Source organism: Ciona intestinalis, unplaced genomic scaffold, assembly GCF_000224145.3.
Source record: "Ciona intestinalis unplaced genomic scaffold, KH HT001055.1, whole genome shotgun sequence".
NCBI lineage: Eukaryota > Metazoa > Chordata > Ascidiacea > Phlebobranchia > Cionidae > Ciona > Ciona intestinalis.
In genome coordinates, this window is record NW_004191376.1 from 9,930 (window position 1) to 20,582 (window position 10,653).

A 10,653-nucleotide genomic window follows, 5' to 3' on the forward strand; every position below is an offset into this window, starting at 1 on the left:
ACCCCAATCGCGCGGCCGCCCTTTGGGTTGGCGGTTACGTTGTCACCTGGTTGATCCTGCCAGTATTGATCTATTAGTTAATCTAATGGCCTTCTCAGAAGCCTCAGGGCGGGATAGAAAAATTCTGAGTGCAGGACTTATGGGCCGACTCCCCGTTTGTCTCAAGTTAACCAGTTTTGACCGTACGTGTGAACAGATACGTCAGGTGAGAGAGAGCGCGAGGTACCGGGGATACCTCGAGGAGTTAAGGAGTCAAGGTAGAGCTACTAGCCCGGGGCGTACCCAACCTGAGCCAGAGGAGGATAGGCTCGTTAGTAAACCCTCTCCGGAGATCCCTGACGAGTTCTTGAATCCCCTGCCAGCTGCACTAAAAATTTTGATGTGTTGTTTCAACACACTGGCGTGTTATTACAGCACTGCTAGTGTGTTAATTTTGTGTGATTTCACACGTTTGATGTGTTGTTAGAACACACTGACGTGTTAAATCGCAAAACAACACGGCGTTTTTGAAAACAACACGCCCGCTTCACCAATAAAAACATGCCTAATTTTATCAAACGTGTTAAAATGAGTGAAAAAACACACCTGGTGTCTTATTTAGTAAATTACACACCATTTGCCGTGTTGTTTTTAAATGAAATTACACACCATTTGCCATGTTGTTTCCAAAATGAAAACCATCTTTTAGACAGTAATACAAAGTGGTGCAAACCTGACAATAATTGCTCCTCCTTTAATATACAACACCAATATTAAGTAAGGTTGTTTATTAAATATATACACAAAGCTAAATAAACTCACATTTCGAATAGTTTCGCAGTTTTACAAATAGTTTACCTTTAATTATGTGTGAATGTAATGGAAATGGGTGTGGGACGTCACTATATGATTTAATAATTTCTTTAAAGGATTCTTTTATTTCATATGCCAAGTAGGCTTTGGAAAACTGCAGGGTATTTAAAACACACAAGTGAAATAAAACTTGCTGACTATTAATAATAACATTTAGAATTTTGGCAAACCGTGGATAATTGGCACAATTGTCTGTTTGTAAACAAAGGACATCATTCTGACACCATTTCATGCCGTCTACTTGAACTCCGTAGGCACTAAAAATGTCAGGTTAAAAAACTGATATAATTTCCTGGTATTCTAGTGCTTACCATTGTATAGTTCTCTTTGTCTCCTGAACATATTCTTTCAGCAAATCTCTCATGTTGGTGTTCAGAAATAACTCGCGTGGCCCTAAAACATACATGTGAACCAAAGAATCAATTACCAACTTAAAAATGACTGACTAACAGTTGTATCCCTTGCTGTAAATAGTTTGTTACTTGCTGATTTTGAGACAGCAAGTGAAAGCATGAATAATATTGGTGATGGTATGCCATGCTGTAGGGAACATTCTTAAAGCTTCTGTTCGTCATTGCTAATTTAAAGAAGTGATGTTTCGCTTCAAACCTCATACACCACTGTACACGGGAAGGACCAAATCTAATAACAAAGGTTGTAAATACATGAAAATTGCTACAAAGCTTTTAAACAAAAATTCTTACTCTAAAATATAATATGGTAAATGGACCATATAATGGAACTTCGGTGTCATCAGGTCTTGTCCATATAATGTGGAAAACAATCGATTGTGATCAGAAATCAGTGTTGCCAGAACAGAAATATCACTTAAATCAAACGATACAGAAAGGCAAATATTGACTATTTGCAATGCATGTCTCATACACAGCCATTTCTGATCAACTGTACTCACAAGATCCCCATTCAAAAATGGTACAACATTGCAGAGAGTGATGAACTGGGCAGCTAAATGAACAAAAATCTTAAATTAGCACCGGATGAAAAAAATAATAATGTGTCATTATATATATATTTTACAGTTGTATTTCTTACCAGATTGGTTTAATTTGTGTCCTGAGGAGTTTAAGATTCTTCTGTCAATCACAGAAGGCTGATCTTTTTTTTCATAGCCATAAAATTGCAAAGAACACTATTTTTGATTGAATTGAGTTATGGTGAGTACACGCAAATCATCTATCAAGTAGCGCAAGAACAGTTTTAATTCGAAGGGTACAACTCCTTCCAACAAAACATGCATAATATCATGTGGTAAACACCGACAAATGTCAAAGCCAGATACGTCTGTTAATATGGAACATCGGTTGATTCCCCAAAACTTAGACCAGTAGCTTTCATTACTTCCACTAAAGGAATCATTTGATACAAGTTTGCAACGATCAAAATGTTTTAATTGTGTTCTTGGCTCAAAATCTTGATGTGAAAACTGTAATGCAAAAAATATATAGCTTATTCATACTAATATGAATCACTGTATCTTTTACCTTAGAACATATTTCGTTTACACCATCTGTCTTGCAACAGTAACAAGTTCTACACATCCTTATTGCACTGCCAACTCCTTCTTTAAAACCAACTGTAATGCAAAAAATATATAGCTTATTCATACTAATATGAATCACTGTATCTTTTACCTTAGAACATATTTCGTTTACACCATCTGTCTTGCAACAGTAACAAGTTCTACACATCCTTATTGCACTGCCAACTCCTTCTTTAAAACCACCAATCAAATTTGCAGCAGGTGTGTCTCCAAGGCAATCAAACCACCTCTGAGGGTTTGCTTACCATCAAAGGTATCAAATGTTATACCACTTTCCTGAAAATGAGTTCATTTGGTATTTACATTTATTTAGAAGTCATGTCCTAAAAAATCCAAAAATAAAAAACAATGAAATGCTGTATAATCACATGTACTTACCGCTGACAAACTATTCATTTCAGCAACAAATGGTTTTAACACCTTATCCATTCCATACTGCTTGATGAACTTTGTTTTTACTATAGCAAAAACTTGAATAGTGTGTAATGCTGATCGATACTTTGGATGAATGTTCACCAACGACCAATAAAAACACCCTGTATAGACAAATAAGATTATGATTTAAATGCACCAGCCTATTCCTTATTTTCCATACCCAGCTTGTGCTTTCTAGCTTTAGATCCCAATGGATTTGCAACTTCAATATCATCATAGTATGCTATGATTTGTAAGGCTTTGTTGTCATGCTTAAATATTGGATGCTGTTTAAAGAAAAGTCCATCACTAAAATCTTCCAATGCATCACCAGGGAGTCTTTCTCGGTTTATTTCAGAAACAATATCTGGATTCATTAACATTCCCTAAACAAGCAACAAGTGTTGAACACATAAAGTTAAATTGTAACAAAATCCTTGACTTACCCGTAAGGTATTGATGACAGAAACGTAATAAAAGTTATGAGGGACTTTCCCAATTTTTCTTTGTCTTTTAGCTTGCACTTTTGATGTTTTGATCCATTTAAACTGTCTCACCCATTGACTCCCCAGCAATTTTGTATCTGGTTTCTAAAAACTAAAAATGTAACATCTGTTATTTTGTATTTTATTATTACTTACCACAAAATTAAACTGATTCATGTAAAACTGCTTTCTTAGGGAGGCACTTGTCATGAGGGGAAGAAAATGTAAATGATCCGTATTACAGACTCTAAGCACATCTTCTTGTTTTGTTTCAGTGTTTGAAGAAGTTAATTCCAAAAGCTTAGGCTTAATAACATGGTTGACAAACGAACTCAAAAAAAATTGAAGATAGTTTGAAATATCATCAATAGATGAATCATTGATACTGTGTTTCACTTTTAGCATGAGCAACAGCTTTCCAAAATCTTCTGAAAAGTCGTCTTTTGGGCAGGTTGTAGTGTTTATTAAATCATTTTCACTGACACTGTCTTGGACCATGGTACATTCATCTTGGGTTGCTTTATTACTGCAGTCCGCCCTATGGATACGTTTCAGATGTTTCCGTAATGAGTCCACTTTGGTGTACATGCGGTGACAGTAGGCGCATATTATTTTAAATCTACTGTCAAATCGATGGAAATTAAGTACATGAGCGTTGTATTTCCTTTTATCAGTGGCTTGAAATAAACATATTGAGCAAACGTACGGTGACATTTTTGCGAGTGATTAACTTTAAAAGTAAAGTGCGGATCTATTAGAGTGTATTTTCACAATGATTCATGATGTTAGTTTGAATCTGTGGACCATTTAAAATGTTAAATGCTGTTGAAAAAACAATGCATTTCATAATGTGCATGCAACTCACTACCACATGTAGCTTATTTTTGCACTGCTATCATATTTCATTTTAAACTTACTGATAACTGGTCTCTAAAAAAGAATTTTTTACATTAACTGTTGTGAAAATTAAAACGCGCACAAAAAAATCTGAAAGTTTTTTCCAATCAAACTTCAGAAAAAAATGCGCGGGAGCGTTCAGTCGCCATTGCTGTTATATCGTCTTTGCGACTGGTACAGTTACTACAGAATATATTAGGGAGATTTTATAATGTTTCACTATGTGGAAAAATTAATTGAAAATGGAATGGATGATGTTGCAAAAATTCTTCAAGGTAAGAAGTTAGATTTAGTTTGTATAGATATGTTGCATTCCTTTCTCTGCCGATTATAACATAGCTGTTTGTTATTAACTCTAAAGTATATTAATTGTTTATCATAATTTGTTCATATTTGCAATAAAAGCGCTACACTTATAACTTATTATGGAATTCACAATTGCCTTCACTTTTTAGCACTATGGGAAAACGTTTTCAGGTTTTAAAAGTCTTGAACTTATTACCAGGCACCAATATGGAAAAGGTAGGAATTTTTTTATTAGTTTTTATTGACCAGGTTGACATGTTTTCTTAGTAGAGTGGGCATAATTGTTTTAATTTCATGATTTAAAACCTACTTCGGTTTTGACAGAAATCACTATCACATGAGGACAGCACTATGGGAAAACGTTTTCAGGTTTTAAAAGTCTTGAACTTATTACCAGGCACCAATATGGAAAAGGTAGGAATTTTTTTATTAGTTTTTATTGACCAGGTTGACATGTTTTCTTAGTAGAGTGGGCATAATTGTTTTAATTTCATGATTTAAAACCTACTTCGGTTTTGACAGAAATCACTATCACATGAGGACAGTTTTAGTAGTGACGCAAGCACCGTGCCTCTGTACGATCTCAGTGATCACACCTATGATCCATCTAACTCTGCTAATGATTCATCTAACTCTGCTAATGCTCCATCTACCTCTGCTAATGCTCCATCTACCTCTGCTAATGCTCCATCTACCTCTTGTGATCGATTGCCATCCCCTTTACCATACCCCAACTACACAAAAGTTGTACTCGATGCAGAGAGTACTAACAATATATTACCTGTGAGGGCACGAATAATACGAGAGAGCGCACGATATTACCTCACCATGAAGTATGATCTCTCAAATGAGTACGATAACATTTGTTCTACTCTGATCAAAAGGTTTCCCTCACTTCAGGACACTTTTATTTGCTCAAATTCTCCAAATAAATGGGTAAGTGACTAAGTGTATATAATTTCTTTCCATTAGTCACTGATGCTGGTTTCGCAATTTGTAGTAGATTTAATTTTGTTTGACTTTTTGTAAATAATTCTTTGTATCTAGATTAGTTATCTGTATATATCTGGGTAGCATATTTCTATATGTTTATTGTTTTGCAGATTCGACTAAAAAAGGACGTTGCACAAAGTGTGAGGAACCAAAAACGGTCCAAAAAAACAAGGGAGGGATCAATTATCAGGGAAAATGATGGTCTTCCGCTGTTATGCTCAGAAACCGACACGAATATCGGGATGCTACAGTCAATGAAAAAGGAGATTATTAAAGAGAGCCAAAAGTCCACCTATTCTATTAAAGAGAGCCAAAAGTCCACCTATTCTAAGGTTAGTTTTGCATGATTTTTACAGTACTGTATCAATAAATTGTGAATTTTGACAGGAGCATATGAACAAGCTGATAAGAACTATTGCACCACTCTATAAAACGTGGGTGCGACTGGAGCCTCGGACAGTAGCCGAAATTGTTGCTGAATTTCCATTTTTATGTAATCCTAAGTTGGTAAGCTCAGTCTGTAAAGCTTTTGCTGTTGGTTATTTTAAATATAAACACATTTTATATAATTGTTTTCAGTTAATGACTTTGGCTGGAAACATGATGTCACCACCACTTGAACATTTTAAAGAAGTAACAAAGGAAAGTTTGGGGCTGCTCTTTTCTTCGTAAGTAATAAAATAATAATGTAAATAATATTGCTCTGGGATGCTATTCTCATCCAGCAGCTAAAGTTAGTCTCTATGGTTAGCGACTAAGTATTGGCTAAATTTTAAATAAGTATTGACTAAATTTTAGTCAAAAAACTAAAAAGCAAAATCTGAACTAGGCAGCAACTAGTTGGTTGGTAGACAAGAAAGAATACAACTACTGGTGTACTATGTTAATGTACCACTTAAACTGTTGTAGAATCCTTGATTCTGGTCTTAAAACAAGTGGCCAGATTGGTGAGATGCATGATGAGATGCACGATGCTCAAGAACCAACAGAGCAAGAAATTTTAAAAGGTTTTAACTTTCTGGAGGAAAGAATACTGGGCAAAAAGGAACGGTCTATTTTTGTACAAGTTAAGGTAATTCATTGTTTTCTCTTTGCAAAACAAGCATAAATTGTTTTACAGTAACCATGTAGTATAAATTTATTGTTGCAAACAATACAACTAGCTTAAATTTCGGTTATTCATAGCCTATAGCCATATATACTGTTGGATCGCTTAAAATCGTTAAATTCACTCAAGTGTAAAATGCGAGTCTCCAAGGAGTATCATGGCATTGTTATGAAAAATGTCATACTGAGATGTTCCAGAAACTTTGTAGAGCCTGACTGATATTGCTTTTTACAAACCAAATCCGATATTTTGTAAATTTTAGTTGCGGATAACCTATATTTTAATGCACTTTAAATGCTTGACTGATTAAAACCAAAAAATCTGATAAGGCTGATAAAAATCAACTAACAGGCTTAATTATTATTAATTAGTTATTTGTGAACAGTTATTTGTGAACTTGTAATTAATTCATTAGTCAATTTGTAATTGTTTTTAAATAAATTTTACCTCCCCCTCTATTAAACCAACGGTTAAACAGACATGGCTAATGAAGTTTATTTGTGTATCATGTTGATGCTCAAAAAGACGCGTAGTCACCAAAAAATCATTAGTTCGCATGATTTTAGTACGTAACATTATATGTGCTGCTTTTGTACAAAACTGCGACGCACGTAAAGGTTAAACTACTAGTAAAAGCCAAACTACGACACACGTTAAGGTTGTTAAATTATGGCGCAAATAAAGGCTAAACTACGGTACACGTGGATGTGAAACTATGGCGTATAAAGTTCAAGTATATTATAGGACGCACATCGCTTGAACGACCGATTTTTATATCGGTGTATTGGTAAAGTCGACCTCTAATAATGACAATTTGGTAATATTAATATTTAAATTATATTTTTTTTAGTGTTTTTTTTTTTCTATTTTGGTAATGTTCATATCATTCTTATTATTACTGTTTTCACTAATATATCTTTTTCATATTAGGAACCACTGATAATGCCGCAACATAAACCTCCCTGCTTCGGATATACGATGATGGATGGAGTTTTTAATCAGGCGTTTCTTTGCGTTGATGGTGAAGTATTTGTGGAGCTGGAAGCGCCTTCAGTATTTCGTTGTATTCAAGTTTGGTTGGCCGCTCAATATTGCTTTGATATTGAGTACGACAAAACAAATAGGACATTTGGTTTGTGCATGGAGGACACCGTTTTACTTAAACACGGTGCTTACAGCTGCCATGCTTCCAGCACAAGCGCCAAACGCGTAAAAAATTCCAGAAGTTCGAAACTTGAAGCATTTTACGCATTATTGAAACGGGTTGGTTTCAATGGTTTTACCAGTTAATCGTATGAATTGCATTTTCTTTCTGTTCTTTCCTTTTTCTGTTCTTTTCGCTTTTATTGTAAATAAAAAATGTCGTGTTATTTGAAACGTGTTATTTTTGCCGGCGTGTTGTTAAAAACTGCCGTGTTGTTTAAAAAATGAAGCGTGTAGTTTTGGGGCGTGTTGTTTTAAACTGGCGTGTTGTTACAAAATGGTGTGTAGTTTTGGGGCGTGTTGTTACAAAACGGCGTGTTGTTTACGAGCGTGTTGTTTTGAAGCCTGAAAAACACGCCAGACCAACAACACGCCTTTGGCGTGTTGCGTGTTGTATACGCGGACAAAACCGGCGTGTTCTAACAACACACTTGAATTTCTAGTGTGGGGAGTTGGAAGACTCGTGTGCGGTCGACTTGTCCGTCGCCATTCGTCAATTGCACGGAGATGGATGGCCCAGTGATGCGGTGGAGCAGCTCGATGTTATCTTCAAGCGTCGTCTTTAAGAGACGCAGACAGGCTAATAACAAAGGACAACGGAAAAGCAACGCTACAAACCGTCTACTAAGCGGAGGCGTGCAGGGTTTGCAAGTGTCCAAAGATTGTGGGACACAGATCGTCGTAGCCTCAGTCAGTGGTGGTTTTTGACGGGGCAAAGGGTGACGTGGAAGAGGTCTATTTCGGAAGATTTGCCGGTGGCGATGAGGGGGAGGTTGTTTCCGACAACGGACCTGAACCAAAGCATGGTGGACAATTCGAAGGACTATCGAAGCCGTTTAGCGTTGTTGAGGTCAGTAAGGCCTTGAGAGAAATTAAAGTGGCATCTGCCAGAAATTAAAGTGGCATCTGGAGTGAGCGCATCGGCCCATCGGGAATGACGAAAATCGGTGCCGGGTATTGTGCATGTTATTTAACGTGTGGCAGTTCACCGGTCGTACCCCGCGGTGGACAAAGGAAAACCGAACAACTCTGATAGCGAAGAGTGCCTCTGCTGCGGAGGATGTTGGAAGACTGGCGACCAATTACAATTGGTTCAGAGAAGTTAAAGTGCCATCTGCCAGCGGACCTGATGGAGTGAGCGCATCGGGAATGACGAAAATCGGTGCCCGGGTATTGTGCAAGTTATTTAACGTGTGGCAGTTCACCGGTCGTACCCCGCGGTGGACGAAGGAAAACCGAACAACTCTGATAGCGAAGAGTGCCTCTGCTGCGGAGGATGTTGGAGACTGGCGACCAATTACGATTGGTTCGCATGTGGTTCGACTGTACGCGAAATTGCTTACGCGTCGGCTGGGCTACTGTGTTCAACTGAATCTGTGTCAGCGGGCATTCCGTGATGTTCAGGGTTGTGCGGAGAACGTTATGATTCTCTCAGGCATGATAAGAGACGCGAAGGCGCGCTCCCGCGAGTTAAACCTTGTCTTTCTCGACTTGGCGAAGGCTTTTGACACTGTGTCCCACTCTTCGATTGTCAAAGCTCTCCGAAGGCAACAGGTTCCCGAGAAGTGTGTAAGGATTGTGCAGGACTGTATGATGGAACGGTGACGACCGTGTCGGTTGGAGGCCGTGCCACCCCACAGCTAGTGGTGAACAAAGTCCATAGAAATCACAAGTTAAGCAACTAACTTGTCTATTGTTTACGCGTGCATGGACGCCATTTTTGTTCGAGGTACTCTACAGTTGACAATGGCGCTACTGCAGAAATGTCTTCTGTATGGGCAAACTCGGCATTTACAGTCGCGTTTCTAACATTTTAATAGGACAGGAACCTTTGGTACTACTTAAAAACAAGTTAGTTTATTATGAACGTTATAAATTTTTGTTGTTGGCTAAAATGTATACAGTTTAACAGTTATATTTACAAAATATTTGCCCTCGCAGCAGTTTTACCGGCGAATTGAGCAGTTTTAAATTTGGAAGTTACACACTTAGCATATATATGCAATCTTAACTTAACGAAACGAAGCAATGTTTTTGAAAGAAGTGAGTGACAATCTGGAAAATTGTATCCAATTAAAGAAACATTCTTCACAATTTCTGCCTCTAAGCAAGACATATGCCTGAAGCTATGGACACTCAAACAAAATACTGACTCAACATACTTAAAAAAATTAAAGGCTTGCTGAGATGGATGGCATAAGTGGTATGTTACATCATCATGGCAACTTAGGTTGTGGTTCGCAGTATAGGACTTAAGGCATGTAAGAACAGCTGCTGCTCGTTGTGAAAGCTCACTTTCATCACTTGATGTAAAAGCCGCTTTACAACCACTACACTCTTCAATCAAGCTCATTTCCTTCTTTAAGGCCCAACCTACAACATAATACAGACCATTCTCTTGAATGGTATCCATTTCAAGGGGAGCCACATCCATTATAACATCGATTAAGGGCATGCTTTCTGCTGTAGTTGGTTCTTCTTCAAATGATTCATGCTCTTTAATGAAGCTCAACAAATGCGGACTATCATCTTCATCATAGTCGCAAGTAGAGGGGACATCCATAAACTGCCCAATCATGATCAGTTTCAATGCATTGCGAAACTGGGTAGGCTTTGGATGCGCACTGCCATATCCTCTTACCTAATGAAATTGATATATGGATGATTTTCATATTGTGCAACTACAATATGTATTTTACCTGTGAAAACAGATTTTCCAAAGCATCTTGAGAAAATCGGCCACTTAGCAAAAATTTAAACTCCCCATTAAGAACAAGCTCGGAATGCAGGGATATCAAGCTGTTTATGGACAATTTCATTCCAGATTGTACAGG

At 37.4% G+C, this 10,653-nt stretch overlaps 1 long non-coding RNA gene across 1 annotated transcript in view; it reads left to right on the top strand.

Moving 5' to 3' along the window:
• LOC108950810 overlaps positions 1-10,653 on the top strand; it is a 21,211-nt gene that overhangs the window by 7,709 nt on the left and 2,849 nt on the right. The window lies entirely within an intron of this gene.